The 17,652-nt window shown below is 39.9% G+C and overlaps 1 long non-coding RNA gene across 1 annotated transcript; it reads right to left on the reverse strand.

Moving 5' to 3' along the window:
- Positions 1–12,161: 12,161 nt before the first annotated feature.
- Positions 12,162–17,434, reverse strand: LOC135175100 (uncharacterized). The gene is made up of 2 exons (XR_010302238.1): positions 17,376–17,434; positions 12,162–13,401 (listed from the first exon to the last, which is right to left on the reverse strand). It is a non-coding gene; the product is annotated as an uncharacterized LOC135175100 (long non-coding RNA).
- Positions 17,435–17,652: the final 218 nt, after the last annotated feature.

Genomic DNA, 17,652 nt, shown 5'->3' on the forward strand with positions numbered 1-17,652 from the left:
TGTGAAGTAAACCAAAATCTAGCAGCTCTGTTAGGGATTGTGCTAAAGAGAAAGACTTGGGAGACTGCTTTCTGGTCCAGAAGCCACTGGCACAGCAGGCACAATTTTGTTCTTCCATGAAACAGAGTGGCCACATCTGAGCCAGGAGCATAACTACTGAAAATGTGTGATGGTTTGGGGGTTACCCCACCCCCCCACACTTTGTATTTGCCCCAGCTAACTCAGAGGGACTCTGGGAATATAGATGAAGCAATTTATTTACAGCTAGCAGAATTTACAAGCAGCTATTTACAATATATACAGTTATATACAATTATATACAGAAATATACAAAGGATAAACAATACAAAAGCACAACTCCCCTCCCAGAAACCTGAGTCCCCAGGAGGGGCTTTCAAACCACCCCAACACCTCCCCCCGGCCCCTCTCAACCTTACCCCAGTTCTCAGGAAGAAGAGAGGTGCAGCCAAGAGGTTAGGGAGCAAGGTTAGTGGGAGCAGGGTTAATGAGATGTGACCAGGTCTAAGGCAAAAGCAAAAGAGAGACAAAATGGAGAAAAAGTCTTTCTTCTTCCCAGAGCTCTCAGCGAGACTGTGAGAGAAGTTGACATCAATTGTTTTCATTTCACTGCCCGTTATCTAGTTCTTTTACCAAAACATTCCAGCTTGCTTCAAACTAGCACAAAATGGTATTTGGCCTGCAGTAACCCAGGCCCTGGCTGCATGTTTTCTGCGACTACTAGCTGGCACAGGCAAAGTAGATGCCAGAGAATGCGCTAACAGGGATGCCAGCAGATCAGCTGCAGACGCAGTCTGTGTTCTGACCCTGTTTGATAATCTAATATATGCCTATACAGCACTGACCCTATGGGTTACAGATGGTACAGGTAAACCCAACATGTACAGCTCCCTGGTGGAATGCACACCTGAGTGCTGGGAGAGCGGGCTGATGTTAAGAAGTTCTCCTTCCCTAGTACTCTACCTGGTAAAGTGAGACCACAAGTGGAGTACTGTGTCCAGTCCTGGGCTCCCCAGTTCAAGAGGGACAGGGATCTAACTGGAGAGCACCCAACAGAGGTCTACTAGGATTCAGGGACTAGAACGTCTGTGACATGTGGAAAGGCTGAGAGACCTGGGCTTGCTCAGTCTGGGAGGAGACTGAGAAGGGATCCTATTAATGTTTACAAATATCTGAGGGGTGATTGTCAAAAAAGAACAGGCCAGTCTATTTTCACTGGTGTCCAGCGACAGGACAAGGGGCAATAGCTACAAACTGGAATACAGGAAGCTCCACTTCAACATGAAGAAAAGCTTCTCTCCTGTAAAGGTGACAGAGCACTGCAACAGCCTGCCCAGAGAGATTCCAGAACCTCATTCTCTAGAGACTTTCAAGACCCATCTGAACACATTCCTGTGGGACTCGCCCTAGGTGAGCCTGCTTTGGCAGGGCAGATGGACTCAATGATCTCGAGAGGTCCCTGCCATTCTATCATTCCACCCTTCTAGAAAAGCCAAAAAAAAGGGAGCAGTCCACTTGGGGGTGTTCAGCTATGCTCTTGCACCGCTCTGGGCTAGCTTAAAAATCCTGCACTAGTTCACAGTATGACAGCAGCCCTTTGCTCTTCCTCTATTGTTAATTTAGTAACAACCACTAAATAGCTTACACATGACCAACTTCACTCTAAAGTCATTTACTAGTAAGTCTAACCATGCCAACACAGTGTGTTATACAGCTAATAATCCACTTATTGACAACTTAGACCAGCTTTTGTGGCCTTGTTCTTTACCTATGCCACCACCGGCATTCTCATTAGTGGCTAAACTATGTCTGCACCATCTAACTGTGGCTGTACCATCAACACCATGTGCTGGTATTGCTCCAGACAGAATGTGGAGTTTTCTTCTCTATGCTTTTACAACTCCTCTCGAAACTAAAACAGCATAGAAGTAAGAAAGAGTCTCAGTCCTGCCAAGAGAGCCATTATTCACGCCACAAACATTATTTCATTGCCCTTTGACAAGGCTGGCACTACAGCTGTCACCTTTATGTACTGGCATTCATTTCACATAAAAGAAAAGGAAAAAGTTTCTTGTTCAAAATGTTGTTATTACAGGGTTGCATATATTTCTCTACCTTTCTGAAACAACTACTAAAAAATAACATTAAGATTTAGTCAAAAGTTTTTTTTTTTCATTTCTTCAACACGCAAGAAAAAAAAATACCCACGTGGAAGGTTTCTTGAAATAAGCTATTCAGGTGCAGCATGGCTTACAGAGTTACTTCTCTGGTTGTTGATTGCTTTAATACCTGAACACAGAAAATTAAATTAATATGGAGAATTCCTAATTCATATTTTTTGTCTTTTTTTTTTTTTTTAGAAGACAATAACATGAATTATATCAACATCCATGATCATTTGGATTGCAGAAACATCACTGCAAATTTCTGATCTTCTGTTGGAGCGAATGCAGAGGAGGGTAATGAAGCTGGGGAAGGGCCTGGAAAATAAATCTTATGCTGGAACATGTCCAGAGGAGGGCAACAAAGCTGGTGAGGGGCCTGGAACACAAATCCTATGAGAAGAGGTTGAGGGAGCTGGGCCTGTTTAGCCTGGAGAAGAGGAGGCTCAGGGGTGATCTTATTACTGTCTACAACTACCTGAAGGGACATTGTAGCCAGGTGGGGGGTGGCCTCTTCTCCCAGACAACCAGCAACAGAACAAGGGGACACAGTCTCAAGTTGTGCCAGGGTAGGTATAGGCTGGATATTAGGAAGAAGTTCTTCACAGAGAGAGTGATTTGCCATTGGAATGGGCTGCCCAGGGAGGTGGTGGAGGCACCGTCCCTGGGGGTCTTCAAGAAAAGACTGGATGAGGCACTTAGTGCCATGGTCTAGTTGACTGGCTAGGGCTGGGTGATAGGTTGGACTGGATGATCTTGGAGGTCTCTTCCAACCTGGTTGATTCTATGATTCTATGAAGAGGGACTGAAGGAGCAGGGGCTGTTTTGTTTGAAAGAGAGGAGGCTGAGGGGAGACCTCATTGCTGTCTGCAATTACCTGAAAGGATGTTGTGGAGATATTGATGCTGGTCTCTTCTCACAGGTAATAAGTGATAGAACAAGAGGGAAGGGCCTCAAACTGTGACTGGGTAGGTTTAGACTGAGCATTAGGAAATCTTTTCTCACAGCAAGAGTGGCCAAGCATTGGAATGGGCTGCCCAGGGAGGTGGTTGAGTCACCAAACTTGGGTGTGTTTTAAAGTTGTTTGGATGTGGCACTTGGGCATATGGTTTAGGTGAACCTTGTAGAGCAGGGTTCTTGGTTGGACTTGGTGATCCTGAGGCTCTTTTCCAACCTGAATGTTTCTGTGATTCTGTGATTTACTTTAAGTTATATTTCAATTCATATCTGTAAGATTATTTATATGATACAATACATGAGATGAAGAGCTGCAGAACCTAGAGATAGGACAAAAATTCACAATGATAGTTACCCTTTTCAATCTGGGGACATTTTGAAGATTTTTCTTTTCTGTGTGTTTTAAACCATCACTTACTTTTGTATTTAGCAACTCAAAGGAGATGGGGAAAAACACAGTAAATAATTGCTGTGAAACAGACAAGACTGTCTTTTAATATTATGTATTACTCTCTTCAGAATCTATAGACATGCCTTTTGAAGACTGTGCATCTTAGATATATTCAAATATGGATGAATGTTTTTCTACACTCTTGTTGCTAAGAATTTGCTTTGAAGTGGTATTTATTGAGATGCTCAATATTTTTACCACTTAAATTGAAAAGAGATTGGAGTCTACCCTTTTAGGTTGCAGTTAGAGGCATTTTTGGCACCAGTTTATGGTCCTTTGCAAAAACTCTGACGTGCATCCATTCATTCCACTGTAACTATCACCAGTTACAGGAAAATTGTTAGGAAAGGATGCTAGTTTTAGTTAGAAAGTTAGTTTGAGCTATTAAAATACTAACTAGTTCTGCTTTCCAATAGAAGATAACGTAAGGTATTATATCTCTTCCTGCAACAACCAGAAGGCATTTGAATAAGAAGGATGAGATGTCAGTTTGAATACATTTGACCCAGGCAGCAAGTACTTAAACATCTACATTACCAAGATGATTTTTCTGTCAGTAAGATACTTTGAACATCTCCTTTTCTTCTCATCTCAGCACAAAAACCTTCTGGAAAGAAACATTACTAACTAGACAGGACAAAATATGGACTCTGGAATCAACTTATATTGCAGTGAGATTCACAAAATTACTGATACATAGAAATGTGTTGATATGAGGAATATGAGGAATGATTCCAACATAGCAATGTTTTCCTGCTAGAAAATTATTACATCTGTCTAACAAAATTGTCAGTATTCAGAATACTACATACCTGTAATTACTACACTTAACATCAAATAGTACACATAAATACAACATAATTGGATAAAGATTTTTAAAAGCTTGTTATTAAAACAAAAGGCATAAGCATAAGACAAAATTAGGAATCTTAAAGCAAATACAACATTCCTTTTACAATTAGAGTCTATTTCTCTATCCAAACTATCTTCAGAATCAATCCATTCCTGCCAAGCATTCTAATTGCAGGGGAAAAGCATTTTTTCAATAAATAACTGATCCTTCAATTATTTTAATCAGGTATACATCTAGATTGGTAGGCAGTACAAAATAATACTTTATAAGCCTCAGCAGAAATGTCAGTGTGTAAGTGCACTACACCTACACTACACCTGCTGATGCAGTTAGTCATGGTTTACATTCCTCAAACAGCACATTTTAACAGAAATGTCACATAGAAATCTTTGCCCTCTAATTTGGCAATTATTCTTTGATCTTTTATCTTGAAATGTTCCACAAATATCCACATATACTTTGTTTTTATTGGTTATGTATGTAACACCATGTGAAGGTAATGCATTCTGGAAAAGAATTATTAGCAAGCATTTTCCAGAACAATGTCAGAATTAACAAGTATGGCATAATATTCTTCTCAGCATCAGAAAAGACTTTTGCAGAGATGGGCAAAGTCATGCAAAGGCAGATCAAAGATTTGCATAGTATTTGCAAAGGCTCTTAGTATTAATTCCGATACCTTCATTCCTAACAATCCTTTCCACTGAGCTTATATAATACTAATTATGTGAAACCTTCTCAGAATCACTCTCTAAAGCCATAATGTTTGATCAATATGGTTTAACCTTAGCTCATCTATATTTAGCACAAGGTCTATCTCTGATCTGTTTCAAACACGAAGTCTCCCCAATATTTGTCTCCTAGCAAATGAGTTTGTTTTTACTCATTCGACTTGTTTCTAGAAAGATCAAGGTCAGGATACACAAAGCATATAAGAATTACAATGAGATAAGAGAAAGAGGAGAAGAATTACATATATATATGAGTATATTTTGATAGCTCCTATGTATTTATAACTGTATCTTGATTCCCTAAATCTTATTTTGCATCCACTTGCTGGTTTGTTTTTTTTTTCCTGCTTAAATTCTGAACATCAGATGCATTCTAATGAATTTAAGATACATCCAATTATATCCACACCACTGAACTACAAATTCATTTGTAATACTTCTGAATGTAGTCCACAGTGCGAAATTCAGTCTCCAGTGAGTCAGTGAAGATGTCGTAGATTTCTCTCAGGAGTCTAAATTTAGCAGTGAGTTACATATGGTCTTCACATTTTTGAAAAAAAAAAAGTGTAGCAGATAAAAATTGTACAAATACCAGAGCAAGTGGCAAATAACTGTGTGATGGTTTGCGTGTTGCCCCCCCCCCCCCCCCCCCCCCCACACACACACACATAAGAAAATCACCCAGACTAGACTCAGCCGAGCTGGAAATTAGAATGCAGCTTTATATTTATAGCTTAGCTCAATATACAAGCAGATATTTGCAATAAATACAGCTATATACAGACATATACAAGTTGAAAAGTAATACAGAAACACAACAGCCCTCCCAGAAACCAAAGTCTCCAGGAGGGGCTCCCAACCACCCTTCCACCTCCTTTTGCCCCTCTGCCTTATCCCAGACATTGCCTTACGTTCAAGGTGAGTTTGGAGAATCAGCCAGGGGGGTTAGGAAGCAGACCAGTTAGTTACACGGAGAGCAGGTTAGGGAGGAAAGAGAGGCAGCCAGAGCCAGAGAGAACAACTCCTTTATTATATTTATGTTCTTGTTTTTATAAATCTCAGCAAACCTATGAGTGAAGTAGACATCACCACTGTTTCCTTTTCACAGCCTATAATCTAATTCCTCTCACTAAAATACCCCAGCTAGGCTCAAACTAGCACAACTAAATCTCACTTGGCATGAGAATAACCAGAATCTGGTTTGCACAAGAGCTTTATGTACAAGAAATCTACACAGAAAAATATTTCCTAGTACTAGAAAATACTACCAAACAAACGTTCTTCACACATATTATTTGTTATACTTTCTACATCTTCACTTCATTGCAAACTTATACCTATGGTATAATATGCAAATTATTATTACTTGTGGTACATGGCCAGCTATAAGTATATTTCTCTCAAAGCAGAGATAAATTTGGCCCATAAATCCCTAGGAGGAAAAAATATATAAATATATACATTTGCATTTTCAACCATTAATTAAATACTCTGGATTTCCACATATTGGATATGATCACAGGATATTAGGGGTTGGAAGGGACCCAAGGAGATCATCAAGTCCAACCCCTGATAGAAGTAAATTGATACTTTTTTCCTACTGATATAAATTACCAGTTCTAAAATAATTCAGAGCCATACCCTTTTACACTGCCAGAAAGTCTAGCTTGTTTTGCTTGTAGACAATCTTGATTAGATTAGAATTTTTCAAGCTAATTATGTTCTATGAACCTAGATGAGTAAAGACAGAATCTAGGTTTTGCCTTACAAGGAAGTTATTTCAGCTTCTGATCTTAACTTTAGTGGAACAAGAACACAAAGTAGATTTCCATCCGAGTTTATTAAAGGCTGTCCTTCCAGGAATTTCTGGTTAAAAATGGCAAAATCATTGGTAAAAATGACTACCCAGTACTAGAGAGGATATCAGTTTCTGAGGGCTCTAAATGTTGTGAGGCTGCTCAGAGATGTCAGGCTTCTGTAATAGAGTCCCACAGAGTGAGATGTTTCATCAGATATCAAGTGGTTCAAACTAAAATTATTAGTTAACCAAAAAGAATTATTTTGTACCCTATTGGATGTCGTCAGTAGCCTGCACTCAATTAGTGGAGCAGCAGCTCAGGTTGGAGCATGCAGAGACCCCCACTTTTTATTGCCCTCACAGCCAATGGAGTATTCTCTAGTTGGTGCATGGATAGATGGGAGCAACATGGGAAGGCAAAAGATGTAGTATCCCACATCTCTCCAAGAAGGGAGGGTGATGAAGCTCTGGTAGCCTGCATTCCCTGAATTAGGAAGGGTGATCCACGTGGTCTGGAAAGGGCGAGAGAGTAGGCAGTTAACCTTGAGTACATGGTGGAGAGCATTAGAATTTTGGAGATTTACAGAAGGTATTTACAACAACACTTACCAAAATTTTATCCATTCCTAGTGTTGGGGATTACCTGTTGTATTGCTGATATTGGACCTGAATTATAGTTTGCTGATTCTTTATTGATTATGTCTTTACCACTGCTCTCCTCATTCACTTTAAACTTTTTTCCCTGTGACAACCCTCAAAACCTTTTTTTTCAAACCTATTAAAAGAAGTAATCAGTGTGATAATAAGAGGTAAGAAGACAAGATGTACTGCAAACAAAAGACTGCAAGAAGGTTTGCAGAGGGGCAGATATGATTCAGTTTGTGCTGAAGGGAGGCTTAGGAAGATTCACACCAGGTGCTCATGCAGTGTTTGCAGATAGACTGAGCTAAGGGAGACGCAAAGATCCCATGGAGAGCTATGACTTATGTGGATTCAGTGACAGAATTTTACTTAGTTCTACAGCTATGGAAATTTTTAAAGCCCTAGACTTTATCAGAGAAGATTTTAAAGGTAGGAAGTACACTAAAACAAAAATTCTTGTGGTACTCATTTCATAGAGCAAAGCCAAAAATGAGAAGAACCTCCTGTTCTGCACCTGCAGACACTCGCTCTGATGCAATATGCTCTAGCTACAGGTGACAGATGAACCTTTTTTGGCAGTGCACAATCAAAGGCACTGTAGCAATCTAACTGTGATAGCAAAAAGATCTATGTAGCAGGTCAACCTGTGAGAGATAAATGTAAAGTTCTCATCAACCTAAAAGGTTTACAAAACCTTTATAGGATATCTCTAGCTGTGACTGACACATGATTTTCTGACATTCACTTTTGATCAATCTGTGCAAATAAATGTCAAGACCTACATAGTATCAGTCCTGCAATGCAACCAACATAACTGTATTTTAGACTATGTCATTCAAAGGCTATAGAGCAGGGAGGAAACTAAAAAACAGAAGACAAGTCCTCTCTGGAAATCTGTTTTTCCTCTCTGAATTGGCAATAGCTAAACAAGACTTGAAATAAAGTTCATGTTCCTAGTGGAGAAATAAAAGTTGGGATTTTTTCAAAATATTTAAATATCATTCAGGCCCCTAAATATTCTCTGGACATAGCAGAACTTGACACTGTAGGTCCTATAAAGCCTGTTGGTGTCTTTCACTGCTTCGTATTTGTTAAAGATGGAAGCTGAAACTGAGAGTCCCTACCTAGGAAAAAATCGAAACAAGCATTCACTCCTTTTCCAGGGTGCTCCTTAGAAAACTGCAATGTCAGAAATAAAAAGTCACTGAAAAGTAGAAGCAGGTTAGAAACATAGAACAGAAATCAGAACTTTTAAACAAAGAGTTGCAAGCACTATATGATCATAGAATCATAGAATCAACCATATTGGAAGAGACCTCGAAGATCATCCACTCCAACCTAGCACCCAGCCCTAGCCAATCAACTAGACCATGGCACTAAGTGCCTCATCCAGCCTCTTTTTAAACACCTCCATGGACGGTGACTCCACCACCTCCCTGGGCAGCCCATTCCAATGCCAATCACTCTCTTTGGGAAGAACTTCCTCCTAACATCCAGCCTAGACTTCCCCCAGCACAACTTGAGACTGTGTCCCCTTGTTCTGTTGCTGGTTGCCTGGCAGAAGAGACCAAGTCCCACCTGGCTACAACCTCCCTTCAGGTAGTAGTAGACAGCAATGAGATCCCTCCTGAGCCTCCTCTGCTGCAGGCTGCACACCCCCAGCTCCCTCAACCTCTCCTCATGGGGTCTGTGTTCCAGGCCTTTCACCAGCTTCATCGCCCTTCTCTGGACATGTTCCAGCACCTCAACATCTCTCTTGAATTGAGGAGCCCAGAACTGGACACAGTACTCAAGGTGTGGCCTGACCAGTGTTGAGTACAGAGGAAGAATAACCTCCCTTGTCCTACTGGCCACACTGTTCCCGATCCAGGCCAGGATGCCATTGGCTCTCTTGGCCACCTGGGCACACTGCTGGCTCATCTTCAGCCTACTATCCACCAGTACCCCCACTTCCCTTTCTTCCTGGCTGCTCTCCAGCCACTCTGTCCTCAAAATGATGCTATACATGAATATGATTTCACTCTCCCCTCTGTCTTCCATGATCTCATGGTTCTCTCTTAAGTAATTCCCTCAGACATGTCTGTGTAAATTTGCCTAACTACATGAAAAGCATTTGTAGCGGAAGAGAATGTTGCTGTCTGGTGAAGCATGCTATTTTCAGAGCTGCTGGACTTAACTTAGCAGCAATAATAAAATCATACATAAGAGTTTAAAAATGGAAAGGAAAAAAAATCATTTATTCAGATATTTTCTTTGTTTGGTGGGACTTCACCCTCTGACTACCTCCTCTGAGTATTTAACCTGCCCTTTCTGGCTCTGTCTCACAGCACTGTTGTTTCCAGGTGACATTTAGAATGTCTGTAAGCTAAATTTCCACACTTACTTTAATGCAGAAAAAAATCAAGCATGACATGTGGGTAATTCAGATAGCATTTACTTGACTGTGGGAAACTTTCAACAACTGGAAATAAGTCTTCTCCAAACTACTGGCTTGTTAATATTATAAATACTGTATTTCTATGTTTAATCTTTGTCTAGAAATGTATTTTTCTTCTTTTTTTCCTAGCAATAAGGAAACCTACCGAGATTAACTGAATAAATTTGTTAGCTCAGTGCAATAATGTAATTTATGGTGCATTAATTTAGCAAGGCCAAATCTAGACTCATTGTATCTCACTGTGCACCTATTCCCAGTGCAAAGAAACAGACACTTTCATATAGTGTCATATCCTACAAGGATAGGCTGAGTAACATGTGTCTGTTCAGCCTGGAGAAGTGAGGGCTCCTGGGAGACCTTACAGCAGCCTTCCAGCCACCTGAACAGGGCATACAGGAAAGCTGGAGTGGGACTATTTGTAAGAACCTGTGGTGACAGGACAAAGGACAGCAGCTTTAAACCACATTAGGAAAAAATATTTTACTGTGAGGGTGGTGAGGGACTGGAATGAGTTGTCCGGAGAAGTTGTGGACACCTCATTCCTGGGAGTGTTTAAGACCAGGCTGGATAAGGCTTTGAGCAACCTGGTCTAGCAGATGTTGTGCCTGTCCATGGCAGAGAGGTTGGAACTAGATGATCTTTAAGGTCCCTTCCAACTAAAGCCATTCTATGATATTCAGATCCTAAAATAAGGTGTTTCTCTTTTTTGCTCAAAGCTGCCTAAAAGGGCAGCTCTGTTCAGTGTTCAGGCCCCTCAAATGTGTGACTAATGGCAAAAAAAAATGAATGCAGTGCTAAGCATGTGTGAACTTTTACGTGGTTTGGAAGGACATGCTCTGTTAATTCTTGGAGCAAACAATCTTTTTTCAGTGAAATGCCAGCAACTAGCACAAGATCAACTCTGACGAATGCTGAAATACAAATAATGTAGGAAAAACTAGGAGGAAAAGACACACCAAAAGCTGTTTCTGGAATAGATAGCAGGAAATTTCTTGAGGTGTAGCAGGAATACAGCAAAGTCTCAGAATGAGCAGTAAAGGTTATAAGCAGGATGACAGAGAGATTTTGTGAGAAACAAGAGTCAATGAAAGGACTCAAAAAGGCTGATTATAAGGAAAGAGAAATGGAGGAAAATAATGTGCCTATGGACTGCAAAGACAGGAATGGTGTTTGGGAGGCATTAGTCAGAAAAAGAAAAGAGGAAAGACAAGAGTAAGAATTTGGTGGAGAGAACAGAAAGGTAAAAGCAGGATTTGGGAATAAGGACTATCACTGTGTCCTGGTTTGAGTTGGAACAGCACTAACTCTTTTTAGTGATTTTATTTTTCAGGTCAATCCCTTCTAAGTGGCTGCACTTTCTGAAATTCACAGCATGTTGTTGCAGACAGTGTCTGCTGCTAGTAATCCCTTGACATTTCTGGTTAGTACCAAGAACTAGTGTGCAGACCAAGGTCACTGCTAAGTCTTGTTTACTGCCTTGGGGATGCAGAGCAAAAGGCTGCACCTGAAGAGGGAGCAGACATTTTGAGGGACCCTAAAGTGACCAACAAGTTACTCCATTCCAAATATGTCATATTTGGCATAAAACTGAGAGATCATAAGAGTCAACCTCTCTTCCTCTTCCTTTTCTTCTTCAATGACTGGCATCCAAAGAGGACTCCCTCTCTCTGTTCTGCCTTTGATCCTGATCCATGACTTCCTGAATCTAGTTCCAGAATCTAGTTCCTGTTCCTATCTTCTGCTGAGTCCAGACTGCGATTTCTACCACAGCATCAGTGGGGACAGTGGCTAATTGCCATCATGTGCATTGGGTTTGATATTGGATTTGTATTTATTTGCATGTATTTCATCATTATTATATTTGTTAAAGTAGTTTTAGCTTTCTATTCCAGTTCATAAGTCTCTCTCCTTTATTCCCCTTCTTTCTTCCTTTGGGAATGGAGAGGAGTTTATAGAGAGCATTCATCAGTTGTTTAGTGGCCAGCCCATCTCTAACCCTTAATGCACTGTCAACAGAGGAAGGAATACAAGAAGCTGGAGTTAAGAAACTGTATAAGTATTTAAGAAGTGATGTCTGATATTGATCATACACAATAGAAAGAAGTCACTGGAAAGATGGGTTAAAATATTATTTTATTTCAGTTCTTTCTTTTATTCCATAATGAGTTTTTCCACCTGCTCTTTTGTGAGCTGATGTCTTGATCCTGCAACCGTTGGAGACAAAAAACACTACTGAAACACTGACTACATTTAACAGGAGTCAGTCCTGCAGGGAAAAGTCTGAATAGCTCTTGCTGACTCAAGCATAGACTGAAAAGTAGTGTAGAGGTACTGAGCACACTTATCAAGTTGGCTCATGTACTAGAAACAGTAAAGATAGGTTGGAGCTAATTTACTCTGTGAGAGGGACCTGAGAAAGAGGAGACTGAAAATACAGCCTTAGCTAAAAGAAAACTAGTGTCAGGATAAAATGGTCTTATCAGAGATATTTCTCAATGTAACACTTTAGCAAATAATTCCTAGTCCCAGGGAAATGGCTTTGTGTGCTGCCTTGCTTTTACAGTCAGTAAGGATTTTCCTGTATAGTATATTAATGATAAAGATTGCATTTATCTAAAGGAATATTTCTATTGTTTAAGGGTCAAGTCAGAAATGTAGACTGGTTCATCCTGTTGCTTCACTTTTGAGCAGGCAAATATCTCTTCAGTACTAAAGCAATGAAGAGTGGAACAGAGTTCATGACAAATTTCTGTTCTGAACTGCTGGTAATGACCAGAGTCAGCAACAGGAACCTAGACTTCATTCAGAGTGTGAGTAGTCAGCATTCTCACCTCAAACATTTTAATTCCATTTCATTGTAGCCTACAGTCAGCAAACGACTTTTGATGTTGTGTAGCAGTATGGGCAGGGTTTATTTCAAAAATTAATATAATTTATTGTTTTTTATATTAATATATTTAATTTCAGCACATAACTTATTTTAAACCAGGTTCTTTGCACACTCATGAAAAACGTTACCCAGATGAAAACACAGAGGCAATCTAGAACACTTAGTAAGTAACTAGCAATGATATAACAAACATTAATTCAATTCATTGAAACTGGAAAAGAGGCCCTTGCAGTTGATTATAGTGCTTACCCACTAGCTCCTTTCTGCTTAAGCTAGAAGGCACTTGGATTCAGTTACAAAGCTTTACAGAATTTCTTATGAAGAGGCTCATTCTCCCACTGAGTGTTTTCCAGCTGTCTCCATTTGTTCAAGTTTCTAGGTATGTTGGATCGCTAAATTCTCTATGGCAAGTCCCTCAGTTTATCTTCAAGCAAGCTGCTCTGATCAGATCAAAATTGTTCCCTGAAAAAGAAGGCAATTTCTGTTTTGGTTTGGGTACACAGTATGTTAACAGTGTGCTAGTTTGAAGCAGGCTAGAATGTTTTGGTGAGAAGAACTAGATTACAGGCTGTGGAAAGAAAAACAATGGTGATGTCTGCTTCGTTCATAGGCTTGCTGAGATGCATAGGAACAAGAAATAAAAACACAGATAATCACTCTCACTTGGGCTGCTGGCTGAGCTGCATCTTACTCTCTCTAACCTCACCCTCCATTTTTTGACTAATCTACTTTGCTTCCTAACCCCCCTGGCTGAACCTCTATTCTTCCTTGGGACTGGGGTAAGGTTAGGAGGGGCAGGGAGAAGGTGAAGGGGTGGTTGAGAGCCGCTCCTGAGGACTCAGGTTTCTGGGAGGGGAGTTGTGTTTCTGTATTCCCTTTTACCTCGTATATTTCTGTCTATAACTGTATATACTGTAAATATCTGCTTGTATATTGTGCCAGCTGTAAATATAAGCTTCATTCATATTTCCAGAGCCAGATGAGTCTAGTCTGGATGATATCTAAAGTGTGGGGGGGGCAAGGAACACCCAAACCATCACAAATAGATTCCAGGTGCCCAACTGAATGAGAAACATTGATTTGGGTTTAATGTCTCAGAAAGTAAGTTGGAAAAGCTTCCATAGATTAATCTTCTCAGTGTAGTGTGCTACACACAGATACGCAGATCATGCACCTCTAAACCCATATATGAGCTAATTTTCCCAGGTTAAATAGGCATATTATCGTGGGCATAGCATCCTATTAAATACCTGTACTTATTCTATGAGGCAACAGAACATTAAGGCAGCACTACGATGATGGTTCCCCTGTAGATATGTGTCTTAAGTAGTCACATCACATTAGGAATTTTACTGACATATAAACTGAATGAGCAGTCACTTGTCAATATGAAAAAGCCAATTAGTAGAAGATAAAATTTAACTGCCTTGAATATTTTGACAGACTGAGTCAGAACATATCAGTCAAAAATTTTATTTGTATCTCAACCTCTAAGTTGTGGACATCCATTTTGTACCTTTTCTGACCACTCTGTGTTTGGTCTTTTCACTTATGATGTCCCTTTGGAATTCATATTTCTTCTTCTAGGTTGTATTTCTAAAATAACACAAATTTGAGGCTGTAGCACTGACACTGGCATCAGCTAAAGAATATTACTGAAAGATTATTCAGATCCCCGTGTTTTAAGTCATACAGAACAAAGGTAGTTTATTTTTTTAACTGGGGTAGTTTAAAATTAACCCTCTAGCCTGATTCTAAATGATAAACAAGAAATAGGAACCCATCATATTAACAAACCAATCAACTAAAGCCTTTAGAAAGGTTTTAGACTTTTCTTTATTGCTTAACTATGAAGAACAGCAGCTAAATTGCTTTCTGATTAAAGGAGTACTATAGAAGGTTAACAGAAAATCTTGAATGGAATTGCCAGTTCCATTGATTAGATTCAATTTACAATCCCAGCCAAGTAAAACCTAATTTTATTTAACAACTTGTGTCAATTGTTATTCTGCACATCAATAAAAGACTAACTGATGCTCTTTCTTGTATGACCCTATTATCAATCAATAATTTTCAAGTGCAAAAATAAAAAAATCCAAAATAGCTTCAATCTTCATTCTTTCAGAAGTCAAGCTGTTCTCCTTGTTCAAAAGGCAAATGCTGAACAACAAAACTTTAGAGCTACTGATGCAAGTTAAAAAAGTTATAATATCAGCTGCTATTTAACACCAGGTCGTGGTATACTTCACCAAAAGCACAAAAGGAGCATTAATATTTTCACAGTAAATGACAACAAATAATTTCCCCTCTGGAATGAAGAGATACAAACATGCTTGAAAATTCAGTGGTTTCAATTTCCACTTCAAATTGATTCTGCACTAATTAATTTCCATATTTTAGCCTCTAACAATCAAGTCACTCCTCTAGGTAAATGTACTGGAGACACTGAGGGAGCTGGGTCTCTTTAGTTTGGAGGAAACTGAGAGGTCACCTCATTAATGTTTATAAATGTGTAAAGGATGAGTGCCGAGAGGATGGAGTCAAGCTCTGCTTGGTGATACCCAGTGACAGGACAAGGGGCAATGGGTGGAAGGTGAGGCACAGGAAGTTCCATGGGAACATGAGGAAAAAAATTCTTACTGAGAAAGTGACAGAACACTGGAACAGGCTGCCCACGGGGGTAGTGGAGTCTCCCACTCTGGAGATATTCAAAACCCAGCTGGATGGGTTTCTGTGTGATCTGATGATCCTGCTCTGGCAGAAGGGTTGGACTGGATGATCTTTCAAGGTCCCTTCCAACCCCTAACATTCTGTGATACTGCCTGAATTCTGAAGTAGTAACCATTCTAGAACCAGTGAACAATATCGAGGCATAGAACCCAAATGTTTGTAGTCCTAGCTACGCATCACATAAATGTATTCAGATTATTACAATCCCATTTCATCCCAATTTATAGTGTTGCACCTATGTTGCAAGCACAGAAAACACTGACACAAAGAATTTATGCCAGCTTTCTGAGACAGAGTAATGCAGTGCAATCCATCTGAACTTCCAAGTGAATTTATCATCTAGTAAAATCACTGGGAAACATGATCACTTCTGAAGCTCTTTTTTTTTTCCCCTCCAAGATCTTCACTTTTCTGAGGTATCTCCCTCTTTCAAAACTAACTGTTATCATCATAATTAAATTTCAAACACCTTATGCAATAAGATGAAGGAAATTTTACCACAGAATAACAAGGCAACAGTAACATCTGTAATGCACTGAACTTCCATATTCTTCTCTGCTCTTCTTTCTAATATTTTCAATTCTATTTAAGATTTTTTGCATACAGAGATGGACATAATAGGAAAATGAGAACTGAGAGAAAGTCAGAGTTAAAATGGCAAAGTGGGATTTATCAGCACTCCAGTTTGAGGCAGGTTTAACAATTCTTTCAATGATAGCCAGCTTAATTGGCATTTATCAGTATGGTGTTCAATTTACTGATTATCACAGTACACAGATTTTTAGCCTATGGTTTATGCAGCAAGAAAACATAGGACAGAGGGATTCCATAGGTGAAGTAATAAATACTTTCAAACTTTTAAATTGTATTTTGTATGATGATCTAGGTCAACAGAACCTAGAAACCTGACAGTCTGGTGATGGCTTGAGCTCTTTGTAATCATTATGAGAAAAAGAGTGCAACTATACCTCTGTATGCATGGCTCCTTCCAGGTTTTTATCTACCCAAAACTGGATTTCCCAGCAACAAAACCAATTGCAAAAATAATTCACTCAGAAACTTCACAGCATTACTCCAGGAATGAGGAATGAGTTCATTCTCCAGAGCAAGTGTCTTGTTTCTGCAGTAAAAGGAAACTTCTGTGTCTTTTCACTGCATTTGCAACTTTTATACTATCTCAACTATCCTGTACTCTTTTATGGCTTTGTTCAGTGGTTGTTTTTTTTTCCTCTACAAACTGCAACATTCCATAAGATCAGCAAAGGAGTTTTATAATTCCAATTGTCATTTAATCAAGTCCCTTTGAATTTCTGGAGCAAGCACTCCATGTTTTATGAGCACAGAAATCAGATGCTGTTGAGTATTCCACTTTTAGGGGTATATGTCTTCTGACAATAATCATATTTAATTAAAACACTGCATTTTCAAAACTGAAGCACTGAATGTGTCTCCTTGGTGGACAAGGGAAGGTTCTCCTTAAGCAGCAGCTTTTCTTTCTAGGCCTATGGCTGAACTATCTCAGGAAACACCACCTGAAGACTTCCATATGAACAGAACTGAAAGCATATATATAAGTGTACAAATTGTGCAAATAAATGCCTTCACTGGCCAAGCCTTGCAGAGTCCCTGCCTAACCGGGGGGCCACCAGGCCCCCCGGCCTTTAGATCCCACCACCATTCACCCAGTGTGCACCATGGGCACTCACCAGCGACGACTGGAGGAGGATCCCTCTGCCCAGTTGGGCAAGCTTAGGGCTTCTGCCTTTCCTGGAGCCAATTATAAAGGGGAGTGGGCAGGGAGGGCAAAGTGGTCACACCTGGGGTGGGAGGAGACTCCAACAGCACCTGAGTGCTCTGGGTGTGGAGGTAAAAGGGTAAAATGTGGGGTGGGAAAGGGGAGGTGGTGCTGAAAGGAGGGAGATGGAGAGGAAAAGAGGAAGACAGGGGGAAAGAGAAAGATGGAGAGGAAAGGAAGAAAATGGA

The sequence above is a fragment of the Pogoniulus pusillus genome, chromosome 4 (assembly GCF_015220805.1).
Source record: "Pogoniulus pusillus isolate bPogPus1 chromosome 4, bPogPus1.pri, whole genome shotgun sequence".
NCBI lineage: Eukaryota > Metazoa > Chordata > Aves > Piciformes > Lybiidae > Pogoniulus > Pogoniulus pusillus.